The sequence below is a fragment of the Vicugna pacos genome, chromosome 16 (assembly GCF_048564905.1).
Source record: "Vicugna pacos chromosome 16, VicPac4, whole genome shotgun sequence".
NCBI lineage: Eukaryota > Metazoa > Chordata > Mammalia > Artiodactyla > Camelidae > Vicugna > Vicugna pacos.
Window position 1 is genome coordinate 24,025,507 of NC_133002.1, and position 18,629 is coordinate 24,044,135.

At 46.8% G+C, this 18,629-nt stretch overlaps 1 long non-coding RNA gene across 1 annotated transcript in view; it reads right to left on the reverse strand.

The window, feature by feature from the left end:
- The window catches only part of LOC140686243 (uncharacterized), a 54,196-nt gene extending 51,539 nt beyond the window's left edge, over nt 1-2,657 (reverse strand). The window contains exon 1 of the long non-coding RNA XR_012059950.1: nt 2,444-2,657. This is a non-coding gene — a long non-coding RNA (uncharacterized lncRNA). The remainder of the gene's footprint in view (nt 1-2,443) is intronic.
- Nucleotides 2,658-18,629: the final 15,972 nt, after the last annotated feature.

Below are 18,629 nucleotides of genomic sequence, written 5' to 3' on the forward strand. Positions count from 1 at the left end.
AGATAAATCAAAGACCACTCCAAGCCTTTGGGTATTTAAGACCGGAAGAATGATTATCCCACTGAATAAGTGGAGACGCTGCAAGAAGAAAGATTATGAAATCAGCTTTAGACATGTTGAATCTGACGTATGAGCTAAGAGTAGGTTTTCTCTAAGAAGCTCAAAATTCAAAACTGAAGCACAGATGTAGAGTACAGGCTTAAAGATGCAGATGGACAAGACATGATAAATCTCCTAAAAGGAAACATAGGCAAAACATTATCTGACATAAATCTTAGCAACATTCTCCTAGGGTAATCTACCAAGGCAATGGAAATAAGAGAAAAAAATAAACAAAAGGGACGTAATTAAACTCATAAATTTCTTCACAACAAAGACAACCATAAGTAAAACAAAAGTAAACAACAACCTACGAATGGGAGAAAATATTTGCAAATTATACGACTAACAAAGGCTTAATTTTCAGAATATATAAACAGCTCATACAACTTAATAACAAAAAAAACAAACAGCTCAATCCTAAAATAGGCAGAAGACCTAAACAAGCATTTCTCCAATGAAGACACAATTGACCAATAGGCACAGGAAAAAATGCTCGATATCACTAATAAACCGAGGAATTCAAATCAAAACTACAATGAAGAATCAGCTCACACTAGTCAGAATGGCCATCGCTCAGAAGTTCATGAATGATAAATGCTAGAGAGGCTGTAGAGGGAAGGGTACCCTCTTACACTGCTGGTAGAAATCTAGTTTGGTGTAGTCATTATGGAAAGCATGGAAATCCCTGATAAAACTAAAAGTAGACTTACCCTATGACCCAGCAATTCCACATCTGTGTACATAACTGGAAATAACTCCAATGTGAAAAGATACCTGCTCACCAGTATTCACAGCACCACTGTATACAATAGCCGAGACATGGAGGCAAGTTAAATGTAGTAACAGATGACTGGGTAAAGAAGTTGCTGCATATTTATACACTGGAATACTACTCTACCATGAATAGGACAAAATAAAACCATTTGCAGCAACATGGATGGAGCTAGAGATGGTCATTCTAAGTGAAATCAGCCAGAAACAGAAAAATACCAAATGATACAACTCATATGTGCAATCTAAAAAAAGAGAGAAAAAGACAATGTAAACTCATCTGCAGAACAGAAACAGACTTGCAGACTTAGTAAACAATCTTAAGGTTACTAGGGAAAGGGGAGTTCGAGATTTACAAATGTTAGCCACTACATATAAAAAGAGATTTTTAAATAAAGTTTCTTCTATATAGCACAGAAACCTATGTTCATTATCCAGCAATAACCTATAATGAAAAAGCCGATACAGCCACCAACTGAGGAAGCAAGAGAAGAAAGGAGAGTTAGTTACGCTGGGCTAGAGCCCACTTCTAAAATTCTTTTCAGCCAATGATGCTGCCCCGAGTACACTGAGCCTTCCTCCCAGGGACAGGCTGACATGACATGTGTCCTGCAAACCTGGGGCAGCAGAGGCCGTCCACAGGTCTGGCCCTGGGGGAGATGGGAGCAAGTCCACCTGCTTCCCTTGGGGCAGCATCCCTCCCCGCAGCCTCCGCCACCTGACTGCACCGCGCCTGCCTCTCAGGAAACCACTGGCTTGAAAACAAGTGATCCACGAACCTGGGGCAGCGGCAGGGAGATGGGCAGCGACCTGGCAAGCTGCCCCCATCTTCCCCACGGCCTGTCAAGGGCTCGGCCTCTGCTGCTCCAGGCACGGTCCCCAGGTCAGCCTGCTCCCGGGAAGAGGGCGCGGTGTGGTCGAAGGGAGTGGCGGGTTATGGAGTCTGACCATGGGGGCCCGTGGATTTGCTTCAAACTCCCCAGCGCATGGCCTGAGCTTGGCCTATGCTGCCTCAGGTTCGTGGAACTCAGGTTACAGGTCAGCCTGCTCCTGGAAGGCGGGTGCTGTGCTGTCAGGGAAAGGTGGCGGCTGCTATGGCGGGATTGGGGCTGCCCTATGAGAGCGCGGGGTTTGCGACCATTTCCCGCTGCCGCTGCAGCCATCCCAGCACACTGATCACACCGAGCCCATCTCCCAGGAGCAGACTGACCTGTAACCTGAGTCCCACGAACCTGGGTCTTTAGAGGCCGCCCCCAAGGTCAGGCCGCGGGTTAAGATGGGAGCAAATCCAGGGGCTCTCATGGGGCAGCCCCCATTCCATCCGAGGACCCGCGACCGCACCGCACCCGCCTCCCAGGAGCAGGCCATGATCTGAGGGCCAATAGGAGATGCTCCGGAGCCGTCCGGCGCCCTCCCACCTCCCGGGGCTGTACCTGATCTCCTAAACCCGGGTTTAAGCTGCGGCACAAACGCGAGGTCCAGGAACTACTAATAGCGGGGTTACCACGAACCACAGCGGCGGCTGGGACCCGCCTCAGGGTCCTAACGGGACGCGCAGCCGGGACCTCACCTCCGCACCCCTCCCTGGGCGTCTCTTCAGCCGCACAGCCCAGGCATCACCCGCCGGCTCCCCGAGCAGCGCGCCCCCACCAGCGCCCTCTTAACTGTCCGGCAGCGGCAGCCGAGCCGCGGGCAAGTGGCGGCCCAGGCCCCAGGCTGTGTTCCTCTTCCAGGAGCTGGTCCAGGAGCAACCGGCTGCCGCCAGCTTCCACGCGCTCTGGGTGGGTTCCGGCGTCCGCGCGTCTGTCCGTCTGCGCGTGCGCGCCCCTCCTCCTCCCGCCCGCAGCGCAAACTGCTCGGGTGGGTCTCCTGTTTTACCGGCCCTGGCCGCTGGGGCCGGGAGGAGCCAGGTGGGGCCCCTCCTGCTTGTCCCGCCGGGTCTCCATCCCCAGAGCCTTCACCCAGCCACTGACTGGGTCCTGGCACTGAACTGGAACCACGACTGCCCTGGGCCAGGCCACACCCCGCCAGCCCCACTTCCCCTGCACACCTTTTCCTCCCTGTTACTACCTTCCCACCCCTGGCCAGGCCCAGTCTCCCACCAGACCTTGAAGACACTGCTCCTTCTCCTCACACCGAGGTCCCTGCCCTGACACTCCATCCTGCTAGGTCCTAACCTATGGCCCCTACACCCACAAGCTTACCCCTCATATCTCAGCACAGGACACCCAACATCCTGAAATTGTCCCCCTCACCTCTCAACCAGGTCAGTTCCAATCTGATCGGGCCCCACACCTCTCAACCTGTACCCCCTCACCATGGGATCCCCTTCATTCTGAGTGCACCCCTACCCTGAGCTCACTCCCCCACCCCTCACCCTGTGGTTGAGGTGGGGAAATCCGTGCTCCAGTAATGATTACTACTGCCACCAGTGGGGGATCCAGCCTAGTGTGCACATTCATAGTTAATGTCTGAGGCTACAGGGTGAGGCAGGCTGGGCTGAAGGTGGTTCCAATTCCCGCCTTGGCACCCTGATTCCCACAGCCTGTGCCTCAACTGACCTGATGGGTCAGGTTGATCCCAGGCTGCCAGGCACTGGCCTTGGGATTTGGGTGGTTGATGGTACTGATGGTGATCTGGACCCCTAAGGCGGAGGCATTGGGCACGCGGACCTTTGGGGTGGGGGAGTTCAGAGTTTGCACTTGAGCCCAGGGGTAGACAGCAGATGGTGGGCTGTGTGCATGGGGCTGTGTGCATGGCCTGGTCTCAGCCCAGGTGGGTGCAGGGACCTTGTTCATTCACACCAGGCCAGAGGGAAGAGGGAAGGAAGCTGTCAAGGCATCAAAGTGAGGAAGCCAAAGTTTTAGAGCAAAGTAGGAAGGTGCACTGGCCAGGCCACCATGGATCTCACCGCGACGCTGGTCCCTTGCATCAGGGGAGACTGGCAGTTGACTGGCCAATGAGACATCCCCTGCTGTGGTATAGTTTACAGGCAATTGAAGGGATTTTGAGAGGTAATTTTAATCCAATAATTGTCACTTTCTCTGCAGTAGATTTGGTCCAAAGTCATGGTGAATCTGGCAGGGATCCTGCCTGAACTCCAGCCTTGGACAGTGGAGGACCCACCCAGGAATCATCCACTTAGCTCTCACCAAAAGTCACTGTAATAGAGAAGAACAAATCTGACTCCATATTGGATCTGTTCCTTTTCCTTTAACACTCTGCCGTGTTTTCTAGGCTTAGACTTGCTAGTTATGCACCTTTTGTAAAACAATGTTGCCTTTAGCCTGAAATAAACAGGAGAGCCTATTCCCAAAACTCTGAGCTTTAAGGATATAAATACTTTGCACTCCTATAAAGATAACAAGTGGCAGAATAGAAAAAGTTTGTTTTGTTGCAGGTTTTGCAGAAACACCATGATCTGACCCACGTGGACAGCTGCAAAGGATTCCAAGAACAAAGAATTTCTACACCAACAAGTTTGCAACAACCAACCACAGCCCCTCCCCTTTTTAGTAGAAAAGGAGCCTGAAGTTGACATGGGGAAGATGGTTCTCCAAGATATTAGTCCGCCATTATCTTGTTTTGCAGCTGTTTACGTAGACCAGGTCATAGTGCCTCTGTAAATCCTCTAACAAAACAAAAGTAGTTTTCTATTCTACAACCTGTTGTCTTTATACAAGTGCAAAAGTGTTAATATCCTTAAAGATCAGAGCCTTGAAAGTAGGCTCTCCTGTATATTTAAGGCTAAAGGCAACATTGTTTTACAAAAGGTGCAGAGCTAGTAAAACTAAGCCTAGAAAAGAGGGCAAAGGGTTAAAGCCAAAAGGACAGATCTTCTATGGAGTCAGATTTTTTTCTTTTCTATTATACTATATTCTATTTTTGTTTTAAGTATATAAGAATAAAGTTTAGCCTTTTCCCATTTTAAATTGTGCAACTTTAAGGAGCATTAATTGCATTCACAGTGCTGTGAGACCAACACCACTGGTTTCAGACTATTTCCTTCGTCAAAGTAAAATCCTGTATACAAAGTGCACCCCACGTCCTACGTCCCCCAGCCCATGACAAGCCCTAATCCCCTTTCTCTCTCTATGTCTTTACCTATCCTGGAGGTTCCCTATCAATGAAATCATATAAAAGTTGGCTTTTTTTTTGTTTGTCTGCCCACATATCTTAAGTAGGGATGGGTGAAATTTTAGCTTGTTTGTTTTCACGTGAATTAGCATTTTTGTATTTTGAGAGGAAAGTCCAGATGGATTAAAGATGAGACGTACCATATGAAGCCCTTTTAGTAACTCTGTGTATAATCTCGGGGTAGGCACTGCTGTTCTAAGTGTGAAATCAGAGCCAGAAGGGAGATGCTTAGCTCTTCTTGTGGCAAAATAAAACCAAACAAAAGCAGAAAACAAAGGCCAGGAAAGACAGCTGGAAAGACAAACCACAGCCTGGAAAAACCTTTCCTCATGACCCAAGGTCGGAGAAAAGCTTCACATCCCTGTGGTCCAAAACCCTCTTAAAGCCCAGTGTTCTGAAAAGAAACAAAACACACAGAGTCAGTTCCAACGAGAGGCGGTACATGTGGCCAGTGTCTGCTAGAGATGCTCGAACTCTCAGGTGAGGACACAGGTAGAAAGACAGACTGCAGAGACAGCATTGGCCACCATCACCCTGGCAGGTCTTTAGCCCGTTGACAACCAGCCCTGGTGACAACGTGAGCAGGCAGAGGCCCCAGGAGGTACTCTGGAAGGAAGAGCAAATGGACGCTCCTCTCCAGCAGAACAAGGTGCAGGATACATCAAAATTCCACAGGTGCATTCCTTCCCTAGCAGTGCTGAGCCTTAGAGAAGATCCCTCCAAAGTGCTTGCACAATTTTCAAAGATAATGTTTCTTCAGTAGCATGAATTCAAAATAATCAATATGTCATCAAGGGATTTTCAGAAGTGACCTGCCCAGGACCCGAACAATACACACACATAAATACACACATATACACATAAATATATACACACATACATACAGGAAAAGAGACAGACAGACTGAAACACAGAGAAGCAGGGGGAGACAGAGAAACAGACAGAGAGACAAGTCAGAGAGAGAGGCACTGAGGGACAGAGACAGAGAGAAGGAACACTGGAGCTGGTAATGAGTGGAACTCACATACATTTTCACAAGTAAGTCTACGTGTCAGAACCTGGTCCCAAAGTCCATCCACCCTCCAGGTGAGGGTGTGGGGATCACACAAGGGTGTGGGAACAGAAGGCAAAAAATAGGAAGCCATTGACGGGCAGCCGAGGGCAGCACAGAGGCCGAGATGGGACACTGGGCCTGTATGTCAACATGACAGAATGACCTAGGAGGTTGTATTCCAGAGCCGACTATGTCAGAGTTGCATTTAATTTCAGTCTCACGACTGGGAGTGGGGAAGCAAGCAGCAAGGAAAGTGACTTTCTCCAGACACCAGGGGAGACCCCGGCCTGTGTGGCATGTGCTCTGCGCTCCGCCAGCCCTCTGTGGGGTCCTTCCTTTGCTGAGTCTGTGCACGAGCTCCCTTTGATGCCAGCCCGTGGGGGTGGCAGATGCAGTAAGTGTTTCTAGGTCTAGAGACAGGATGGCTTCTCTAGGAAGCAGGGGCCAGAATGATCCCCACTGTGCCGATGGGGGATTGGGGAGACCCTGAGAGTCACGTGGCTTGTCTAGGATGATAACACTGCTGAGTAGGGGGAGCCATGTCTGAACCCAGCTGTGTCTTCAGAGCTGCGGCACTGGTTGCATCCAGGCCTCCCCAGGGCTATGGAGGGGCTGAGTTGGTGTCACTGTGTGTGGACATGACATGGAGAGAGAAATGAGAGATTGGCAGCCCAGAAAGGCCCTTGAGGAGCTTTGTGTCAGGAGGAAGCTTGGATAAGTGGATCCCAGGAAGTGACCTCACTTCCCTGGCAATAGAGCCCAACAAAACTTGGAACCGAAGTCACCAGGCACCCACTCAGTAGAGAAGTCCCTACTCAGCTCACCTGGTTGGAGACAGAGGCATGTTCTGCTGCAACCCAATATCCCGAGGCCGCAGCCCCCGGAAAGCCCGCAGCAAGGGTCTCTACCAATGCTGCCGGCACTGGGTCAGGTCTCACCCAAGGCACCTCTGGCCTTTTGGCAAGAGAGACCCAAAGGTAACACAGGGAGGCCCAGGGCAGGCCCGCCCAGGCTGGGCCACCACTCAGATCCCACCCAGGTAGTCACACGGCCCCGTCCTGGCTGGTGGAGGTGGAGCAGTCATGTTGGGGATGGGTTTCTGCCTCCAGAAAGAGCAGGACAGAGGCCTGGGGGGCCCGGTCACATAGACAGCCCAGGACAAAGCTGGCTGGCTGGGATGTGGAGAGCCGGGGAAGGGTCCTGCCGCCCGAGGTGGAGCCCATGCTCTCTGGGTATGTATTTTCCCTCCCGGATGTCTGAGCTGAACAAGGTTCCGGTCTGATCTAGCAGCAGAGGGTAGAGTCGACAGAATCAGGAGTGTTCCTGGTCGGGAAGGACTCTGAGACTTCCATGCTGGGTCAGCTGCTGGTCACTATCATTGCAGAGCCAGATACCACATATTGAACAGAAGCTGATGAATAAGAACACCAACGCCCCCTCCCCAAGTGAAGGGCTGGTGTGCCACTCTTCTGAGGGCCAGCGCAGACTCCTGGTGGGTCTGGATATGGAGCGGTCCCCACCAACATGGCCCACAAATCAGTGGGGCAGGCCTCCGACCAAGACATCACCCAGGGCTCTCCCAGGGACCTACCCGGGGCTGACGGGTAGCTCAGCACACCCGGGTCTGACCTGGAACACCGTGCCCACCTCGCTGCAAGTCAGGTGGAGGACCAGGAGCCCCTGAAGCAGAGACCAAAGGTCAGAAAGGCAGGACTGGTGTATGAGTGTAGGTGAGGGAGGGGCGAGGGCTGGGCCACACAGGGAAGTGTCCCTAGAGGCTACTGTTGGGACCAGAAAAAAGAATGGCCTCAGACCACCTGTCTGGAAAAATTCAGTCACAGAACACATCCTGTGGGCACTTTCTGGGTGGGAGTTGTCTGGAAAGCTCTGGGAAGTTTTCTGTCCTTGAAGAGGCACATGGAAAGGGAGGTAGGTGCGTAAATTTTTCCTCTTTCACAGCATGAGCTCTTCCACAAGACTTAATACTGTCTCCACATCCAATAGTTACAGAGGAGGCAGGGGCAAGGGAAGATGTCAGAGGCCAGAAAAAGACGATCTGGATCCAGCAGGAGACACCGAGCTCCCTCCTGCCTCTCCTGCAGCTCCTCCTGAACCTTAATCTGCAGCTGAACTGCTGGGTAATGGAGAACCAGTTCAGGAAACACCACCACTTGGGGCAGAGCCACCTCTGCACCCACCCACAACTTCTTCTCCAAAATGATCTCCAAAATCCCATCATCAGTCCCCTCCCCCTCTCAAACTTCACGTCACTTCCGCTGGAGATGTTTTTGTTTCATTTTCTTTAGTTTCCTTTGCTTCTTTCACATGATTTATGACATCCTTTATTTTTCTTTTCAGAGTTTCATGTAATAAAATATAACTTTTCCCCTTTTAAATTGTGCAATTCAGGAGCATTAGGGGCATTCACAATGTTGTGCGACCATCACTACCATCTAGTTTCACACTATTTCTTTCCTCAAAGTGAAACCTTGGATCCAGAGCACGCACTCCCCTTCCTCCTCACCCAGCCCCTGACAAACCCAAGTCCTCTTTCTCTTTGCGTGTCTTTACCTCTACTGGTTGTTCCATGCCAATGAAATTTTAAAAAAGGGTTTTTTCCTCCCTGCCCACATGTTTTAAGCTGGGGCTGAGGACTTTTGTTTGTTTTCACTTGAAACAGCATTTTTATTATTTTCAAGGGTTATCCAGGGGGATTAAAGATGTGATGCACAAAATGAAGCCCTTTTAGTAACTCTGTGCATAATCTCATGGTAGAAACTGCTGTTCCCCCTGTGACACCACAGCCAGAAGACACAAGGGAGATGTTTAGCTCTTCCTGTGGCAAAAACAAAACCAAACGAATCAAAAAAATTAGTAAAAGCCCAGAAAAATTGCTTGGAAGACAAACCACAACCTGGAAAATGCATTCCTCATAACGCAAGGTTGGAGAAATTTTTCCCATCCCTGTAGTCCAAAATCCTTTCAAAACCCAGTGTTCTAAACAGTAACAGAACAGGCATGGGCAGTTCCAATGAGAGGCAATGCAGGTGGCCAGTGTGTGTTAGAGATGCTTGACCTCTCAGGTGAGAACAGAGGCAGACGGAAACACTGCAGAGACAGCATTGGTCACCATCACACTGGCGGTTCTTTAGTCAGGTGACAACCAGCCCTGGTGACAATGTAAGCAGGCAGAGGCTCCAGCAGATCCCCTGGAGGGAAGAGTGAAGGGACGCTCCTCTTCAGGAGAACAGGGTGCAGGACGCATCAAAGGGCGACAGATGCATCTCTTCCTCAGAAGATCTGATACTTACAGTTCATCCCGCTAAAATCCTTACACACCTATTCAAAGATGCCTTTTCAAGGGTGTTCATCACAGCACTGGTTGAAACAGTCGGAATTAAAGCAACAATAATATTGATGGAGAGGGGATGGGGTCCATTCGTTCTGGTTCATGTGGATGAATGAATGCTGTTCAGTTGGAAAAGTGGGTGCCTGGTCTCAACCCAATGTCAAGGGAGGCCTCAGGGTGGAAGTATGCAGACCCACTCTCTGCATCCAGGGTCCCATCTGCACAACCACATGTGTGTGAAATCAGTATAGATGGAAATTGATCTGATTGTGAGTGTGTGAGAGACAGAGATGGAGAGAGACATACTGAGAGACACAGAGACTGAGACATAAGCACCAAATCATTCATGACAGACACCGCTGTGGGTGGGAATTACAAATCACTTCTTTTTTAGGCAATATTTCAATTTTTTGTACTGTGTCTGTATTACTCTACTAATTCTAAAAGGATTAAAATCCTATGCTAATGTGACCCATTCATTACTCATCTATGGAGTAATTAAAGTACATTAATCCTATTTTTAAAAGAATTTAAAGCCTTCTCAGGACTCAGTTCCATTTCAGCTCAGTGGAAGCAGAGGTTCTCCAGGAGGTCGTGTCTCTTCTGAATCAGCATCCAATACAGGTGAGCAAGAAGTACCCGACTTGGACACTGAAGACTACAATAGATGAGAGAGTCTGTTGAGAGAAATTAAGACCTAAATTCAAAGAGAATAATCCCATATTCATGGAGCAGAAGGCTTCATTCTACTAAGATGACAAAGGTCCATGAATAGATCTAAGGATTCAAAGAATGCCTACCCAAATCCCAGGTGGTATTTTGCAGGAATTGACAATCAATCTAAAATTCACGTGGAAAATCCAGGGGGTCAGAATACATGAGTGAATCTTGAAAAAGAAGAACAAAGTTCGAGGAATGGAAAGTCAGATGGAACCCACGATTAATACAAAACCTCTTTAAGCTGAAAATAACTGAGATTCAAAAGATGCAGAAGAAAACCTGTCATGGAAGCCAATTCTCTCCTTTCCCTTTTCCCTATTAAGTTAGGTTGATAAAAAAGCCTTTAACTTTCACCATTTAACATGGTAGGTACTTTTCTGGTTGGCCCCTGCGTGTGTATAAATAAAACGTTTCTCTCATTCATCTCCTCTTTACTTCTGTGGGCTCTTTGGGAGGGACTCTGGATTATGGGGACTTGCTCTTTTCTCACCTTCTTTAGTGACATCTTTTGCCCATGGTGAAGTTCTTAAAAAAAAGAAAAGTCTCATTGGTTTTGGGTCAGATTTGGAACATGTATACCTTTGGAGACCCCCTGGAGGAACAAGGGGGTTCAATACTGCCTGGAGAATTCACTTGTCAAAATGCCTAACAAGACGCTATTTGCAAGGTTTTTTTTTTTTTAAAGATTCTTACCCTAAAACAAATCCCCTATCTAAACCTCTTGGATGATCAAATATAAAGAAAAAAGGAGAATCATGTCTGGCCTAAGAACACTTGCTTAACAAAACAGAAGGACAGAATCAGTTTCAGAGCAAAAATTAAAATGCATTTATACCATCAACCCTCCCACCCTTTTGTACACTGTCCTCATGTAATCTGCCAGATGGCCCCCTGGAGAAGGCCCTTTGCCCGGAACTCGTGCTCATTTTCAGAGCTCGGCCAAGCGGGAGGTTGGTCCCCAGGGCCTGAGAGGGGCTATGTGTGAAATCTTCTCTGCTGAGACCCAGTGGGCTGAAGGGAACTGTGTTCTCTGAGGGAGAGAGAGCACACCGAGCCTCTGTGGAGGCATCTCTGAGATCCTCCCAAAGGCACACATCTCTAACTCTGGACACGGGAATTTTTGATTAGCATCTTAGTTGGAAATCTCCTCCTGGATAGAAAGAAGCAGATTCAAGATGTTGCAATTGGATGGGCAGGTCGGCCTCTCGAATTAGTCGATGAGGAGGACACGCAATTCTCTGCAGTAGTAGGAACACCCATCCCTGCTCGGCTGACGTCATGTACAGAGAAACAGACGCGACTCTAGGGGGAATTCAAAACCCACCAACCTTTCTTACCGACGTCAACATCCCCACTTTATTCTCCTGTCAGGTCTCTGCACAAAAACTGTGGCTCATCCCCAAATATCACATACCCATCACCCTGTACCACTCTGTGTCTGTGTCCAACTTGAGCATTAAGGCCTGTGACCGTTACTGTTAATTCGTGTCCCCCTTTCTGCCCGTCTCCCGCCATCATCCCAGTCCAACCTCGGTGTCTCTCTCCAGGTCAGCAGTACTCTTCCCACTGGCTTCCCATCAGCTTACCTTGCCCTGCTTCCATTGCTTATTCCCCATACGTTACCCACAAGGGTCTTATTAAAGTATGAATCAGATCAAGTTGTTCCGCATTGCAAAATACTTTTGTGATTTTCCATTGTATTCAGAAGGATATCCAGAGTCCCTACCAAGGCCCTATGTGATCCGGGCCCTCACCGATCTCTGCAGCCTCAGCTCTCACCGTTCTGCTCCAGCCCATCTTCACCGCCCTGATGGTCCCCACCAGGACAGCTGCGTTTCTAACTCCAAGTCTAGTACTTACACTTCTTCCGGCCTGGGAGGCTTTTCTTGTCTGTTACATACGTGGCTTATTCTTTTGCTTTATTCAGGACTTTGTTCAAATTATTTACCCTCAGAGAGGACTTATCTGACCAGATTATTTAGAATAGCATGCACATATTTCCTATTCAAACATTTTCCCTCCTAAAATGCTTTATGTTTCTTTGTGGCAATTATTAGTACCTGGTAGTACATCATATATTTATTTGCTTACTGGTTTACTGTCTGTCTTTCTTACTAGACCTATATTCATGGAACCACAAATAACTGTTTTAACCAGTAACTTTCAAACCACCTTTAAATGAATTCTTTTATAAGATGAGAATTTCAGAGGCTTCCACGGGTTGCTTAGGGGAAAAAAGAAAAAGGATTCAGGTTGAAATAATTTATTAAGGACCTGAGAGTTGGTTATTTATTTTATACATAGTAGTGTGTACCTGTTAATCCCAAACTCCTAATCTAGCAAAAGACCTAGCTGACTACTATTTTTAAAGGAACTTTTTTTCTTTTTAAACTGGGGTTGTTTGAGATCTCTTTTCTTCTTCATTATTTTTCTTTTTTTAAAGATTTTTTCTTATTATTTTTTTAAATTGAGGTTCCGCAAATTGAATCCAGCATGTACTCTACCCCTTGAACTATACCATCCCCTCCAAAGACAATTATTTTTATACTTTGACAATACCATATTGAATTAAGATTTTTGTTCCATTTTCCCTTCATAGAGTTTATAACTGAGGGAGAGAGTCAGAGGAAGCCCTGGGCCAACCCTTCCTTCTCAGCGGGTCACTACACAGCAGAGGAGCTTGGCTGTCTCCAGGCCCAGCTCACCTTTCTGCTCTGAGGGCCGACTCAGGCCACTTCTCTTAAAAGCGGCGTGTTAGAAGCAGCAGAAAGCCAACTAGCGAGCAACAATGACAAAACTGACCCACCTGCAGTTGGACATCATCTGCTCTGAAACGAACCTCTTAAATTTCTTCTTATTAGTGGATGGTTTTCAAAAATATTCCCAAGGAGATGAATCTCACTCCATTTTTCTGGATTTCTTGGGCCTTCTATGACTTTAACTGCAGGCTTCATTTTCTGCACAACATCTGCAGGGAAGCCAGGCAGAAAACGTGAACAGACCCTGCAGGCCGCGGCTGAGGCCTCCCGTCAAACATCCTTGTTGTGCAGAGCCTACGTTCATGGGACCAGTTTCATTACTGCTGTAATTAGTTCTTGTCCAAGTGTCCCACCGGAAATGTTTCTAGATAGAACGTGGCCTGACGCAGATGAGCAGTGGGGATGTGGGGTGCAGATGACACACAGACTGGAAGGAGAAAAGGGAAATGTTTCTTCAGGCTTCAGTTTGGAAGATTTCTGATTTTTATATGGACATTAAACTTGGTCAGGCTGAAGCACCATTTGCTCTAAGACGGGGTGATGTACACGTATCCCTACAACTTCAAAAAATATGTTGAAGCTGGGCGTAACAGCCTAGGGGACAGACAGCTTTGAGTGACACCTCCGTTCCAGGATGCCTATGATCTAGGGCTCACAAAGAGGAAAAGAATACACATATTTTGCCTCTGTAGTTCTATGTGAAATTATTTTGACCCTTGCCGGATGGTGTAAGATCAGAGAGCATGTAGTCTTTCGTACATCGCAAAGACGACAAGTCTTCTTGATGAGTCAGCAGACTGTTTCCGATGGCCCGGGGTCTATGTCAGACATTAGCTGTCTAGACAAATACCACACAGCCCCCCATCCCTCAAGGAGATCACAGTGTGTCGTGGAAGGGAAAAATTTAAATAGGTTTTCAAAACAATTTGGTAAGAGTCACTTTGCATCATATATACTATATGTTCAGAGGGGCTCTTGCACTGCCTGGGGCTGTGTTCTAGAAGGTAGGGAAGGTGTCAGAGAGGAAATGCTTTCTGCACTGACATCTGACGGATTCCAGCAAATCTCTAGACCAGGAGAGTGCGTGGTGGGGACGGGATTCTCAGCAGCTTGCGTGTCTTGTGCAGACCCCTGGTCATGTCTAAGAGCACTTTGCACTTAGGGAAGGAAGGTCAGTGAGGCTAGAGGCTGTGAGGAACTAACGGAAGCTGAGGCTGAAAAAAAGCAGCAACGAGGTGATGAGAAGGTGTGACGTTAAATCAGAGAGCGTGGACTTCCTCACACACGCAGCGTGGAATTCTTTGCGGTTTTAAGGAGGAGAGTGACACAGATTAGTCATTAAAAGTGAGCAAAGTGGATTGTTCACTCTAAAGTACAGCACTGGGGAGACTAGAAAGGGGTGGGAATTAATGCAGTGGGGAGAGAGGAGCAGGGACTTAGTTGGGGGACATTAAGGAATAGAATTGTAGTACTGATGGGGGTGAGGGAGTGGAAAAGTAAAGGAAAACTCCCAGATGTTTGGCACAGAAAAGAGATGGGACAGTGATGCCATTGTTTGAAAAAGTAAAACTAGTTCTGGGCGAGTGTAAATCCAGACAAACAGAGCTTGAGATTTTTATGTGCTAACCAAATGTGAATGTCTACTTGTCAATTAGAAATATATTTCTGGGACTGAACTGAGATGTCCATGCTGGAAAAGATTTGACAGTTAATCATTGGACAGAGAGCAGTTGAAGCCACGGGAATAAATGCCACCCACTGACAGTTTACCAAAGAAAAGGGAAGGAGGGCACTTCTGGTTCAGAAAATATGGCAGACCAGAATCTTGAAGACCCACTCACTTAAGACACATAAAAACGTAGGACAAAATGCTGCCAGTGTTTTCCTGTTTTTTTTTTTAAGGGCACGTTTATTGTGGTATGATACCTGTACAATAAAATACACATATTTCACATGTACTACTTGGTGAATTTGATAAATGTCTACACCCAGAAAACCATAACCACGATCAAGATAGCTAACATTTCCATCACTTCCCAAGAGGGGCACTTTTCGAATCCCCATATTTATCCCTTCCCATCCCCTTCTCTCCCTGTGAACCGTAAGTTTGTTTCTCTATGTCTGTGGGTCTGTTTATCTTCTGTATTTAAGTTCATATGTTTCTTTTTTTGATTCCACATATAAGTGATATCATATGGCATTTTTCTCTTTTTCTGGTTTACTTCACTTAGAATGACTATCTCTACGTCCATCCATGTTGCTGCAAATGACATTATTTGTTTTTTCATGGCTGAGTAGTATTCCATTGTATAAATATACTACTACTTCTTTATCCAGTCACCTGTCAATGGACATTTGGGTTGTTGCCATGTCCTGGCTATTATAAATACTGCTGCTGTGAGCATTGAGGCGCATGTGACTTTTTGAATTAGAGTTTTCTTCTGACATATGCCCGGGAATGGGAAGGCTGGATCATGAGTTAAGTCCATTTTCAGTTTTTAAAGGAACCTCCACACTGACTTCTCTAGTGACAATGCAGCCCATCTTGTGAAAGCAGAGCCATGCTCAGAAAGTAATGGGTATTTCTAAGGGCCAGACATGAAGTGCAGTGAGTGTGGCCTGTTCAAGAATCAGAGGGCAGTCTGCCAGGGCTGGAGGAGAGTGACAAGGGAAGTGTGGTACAGGTAGGGGTCAGACCATGTGGGGACATGGCAGGCTGGGATAAGGAGCCTGGACTTCCAGTAATCCCTTGGTAACCATGGGGCACTGGTTCCAGGACTCACCCTGAAGTCAACATCCATGGATGCTGACGCCTCTTGTATAAAATGACATAGGACTTGCATGGGACTCATGTACATCCCCCCATCTACTTTTATACATATATACAAACTTTTTTTATTGAGTTATAGTCATTTTGCAAAGTTGTATCAAATTCCAGCATACAGCACAAGTTTTCAGTTATACATGAGTATACACATATATTTGTTGTCACTTTCTCTTTCACTGTGTCCTCCTGTGTACTTTAAGTTATCTCTAGATTACTCATGGTATCTTATACAACATGAATGTTATGTAAGTAGTTGCCAGTGTATGGCAAATTCAAGTGTTGCTTTTTGAAACTTTCTGTTTTTTCAACAATATTTTCAATCCACCGTTAGTTGAATCTGCTGGATAGGGAGGCCCTAGATATGGAGAATCCCCAAGCTCCTCCTTCCCACATCCTATATTTTCACTGCAAGCACTGAAGGGGTCCAAACATAGAAGAGACCCATCTACCTGCTGGAAACCCTGAGGAATTCCGTCAGCGTATGTAGAGCAGGAGAGAAGGTTTAGGGCCAACTAGTGGGAAAGGAGGGCCTGCCTGGAGAGGATGGAGGAAGGACAGTAGTGGAAGCCATCACGTACTCTTACTGGAACTAGCTGACAGCAGTGAGGGACGCCAAGGAACTGGGTACACGTCACGTGTGGGGCGATCCTGGCCACCAGGTGCAGGGTTCACATAACTGGGACCCAGTTTGCAAGATCAAAATAACAAGGAGGCAAAGGGGCTGCCTCAGTCCCAGGATCCTGACAATGGCCACAGCGACGTGACCCCAGCTAATGCGGTTCCCCTAGTAAGCCAGAAAAACGAAACTCTGAGCCAAGATATTGCAGATTCCACTGCAGCCACATGGATAACTAGATCTCTAACCTGACAAAATGTAACCACCAGAAACAGGAATCTTTCCTTTTCTCTTCCTTTGGAACTTTGGACAGGGAGTCACAAATCTTTGACGGGAACCACCTATAAACCAATAGAGAGCTCACTTTTTCAGGAATAAGCATGGAGAAAAAGAGTGGGGTGATGGTTTAAAGCAGAAGTCAAAGTTGAAGCCCATCTGAGAAATGGTAAAAACATGTTTCTCAATGAATTCGAGTTATGGCAAAAAGAAGGAGGAAGGTTAAGGAAATCTCTATTAATATCCATTCACCATAAAAGACTAGCCAGCCATAAAAAGACAACACCTTAAATTAATATTTTTTTTTTTTTTGGTGATGAAAAACAATGCCTTAATTTAAAACAAGGCTTGGGCCATCAACAACACTCTGAGAATTGTTGACGAGGAGAACATAAATCTGCATATAGATATGTAAGTGTTCCAAGTCCACCACTCAAAAACAATTAGTCAGTCATGTGTCCAGTTGATTGGGAAATCCCAATAAGTAAATAACTCAAAAGTGGGAAAGACATGGGATTAAATAGTGGTAGTGAGCAATGAAATCCAAGATGTATATACCTATATTTTCTTTGTTAATGTAACAAACTTAAAGCAACTGTCTAAAAAGTAGTAACTGGAGCACACAAACACACACACACACAATTTAGAACAACAGAGAGGTAAAATATGCTAAATTTATCATTATTGAGGAACAGGATCTAATAGATTATTTCATTTTTGAGACTCTTATAGGAATACTGGTCCAATTGCATAAAAATTTATGAACTTAGAGATGATTTATAAAGATTTAGAGAGAATTTTCTTTAAGAGGCAATATGCTTCCAAATCACTGAAGAGAAAATTAACAATAAAAAAATTAATTAATCTAGGTAATATGGAGTAACACTGACCATATTTACCACCCTAAAATAAACCACAAAATGGATAAAATATATGAAGCAATGATTTTTAAGACACGTGGAAACGATCATCCACTAGGACCTTGCCTTGCCACCTCGATACCAAGGCTCCTAGGCCTCCTACTGCCATCACAAAGGATGTCCACCAGGAGGCGACATTTCCTTCCTCTGCTCCTACTGCAGAGCCAGTCCTGAGCAGTCCTTTTCCAGGTGTTGGCAGGCAGCTCCCAGAAGTGCTCTCGTGGGCCTTGGTCCCTTTTGGCCACCAGCAAAGGGATCAAGGATGAGCAGTGAGCCTCCTTCCTCATCCAAGACCTAGGAAACTATCTGACTTCTGAGCAGCCCTTCACTCTTGTCTGCTGTCTGGTACTCTCCACCCGGCTTCCCGAGTCCCCGGCACGGGCAGCCTGCACGCTGGCCACAGCCCATCAGAATCTGTTCCCCCGCCAAGAGGCCACGCATGATCATGAGCAGGGCTCCAGGCCTCTGGAGCAGTGCGGCTTGGACTGGGTCCTGGCCCTGGGCGCGCGAGCTCCATGCCCTTGGTTGAGTCAGTCAACATCTCTAAGCTACAGTTTCCTCATCAGTAAAATGAGGACATAATCAATATGGAAAAAAAACAGAATCTGAGGGGGACTAAATTTCTGGTGATTGAAGATAATTTTAATTTTGATTTATACAGCAAAGGACATCATACAATTTTTACTACATCGTATTTCTAAAGGACAGCTTCTACTATTAAAAGTAATGCATGCACGTACACACAAACACACGTGCAGATACACTGGCTCTAGTCCACATACATCCCCACGGGCACACACACATGGAGTCATGTACCACCCACACACCCATAACATACGCACAACCACACACATCCTCAGGCGCACACACACACATAACATACAGAACCACATACATCCCCAGGTGCACGTGAGCACACACAAACACACAGTCATGTACAACACACGTCCCCAGGTGCGCGCGTGCACACACACACGTCTTACACACTTTGGCGTTATTCTAAATCAATTTACAATTGAGGGTCACAGTGTCCATTGTTTTATCCACTCAGAAGGTCCTGACTTTGGAGCGTGAAGCAGGAGCTCTCCTCTCTGGAGA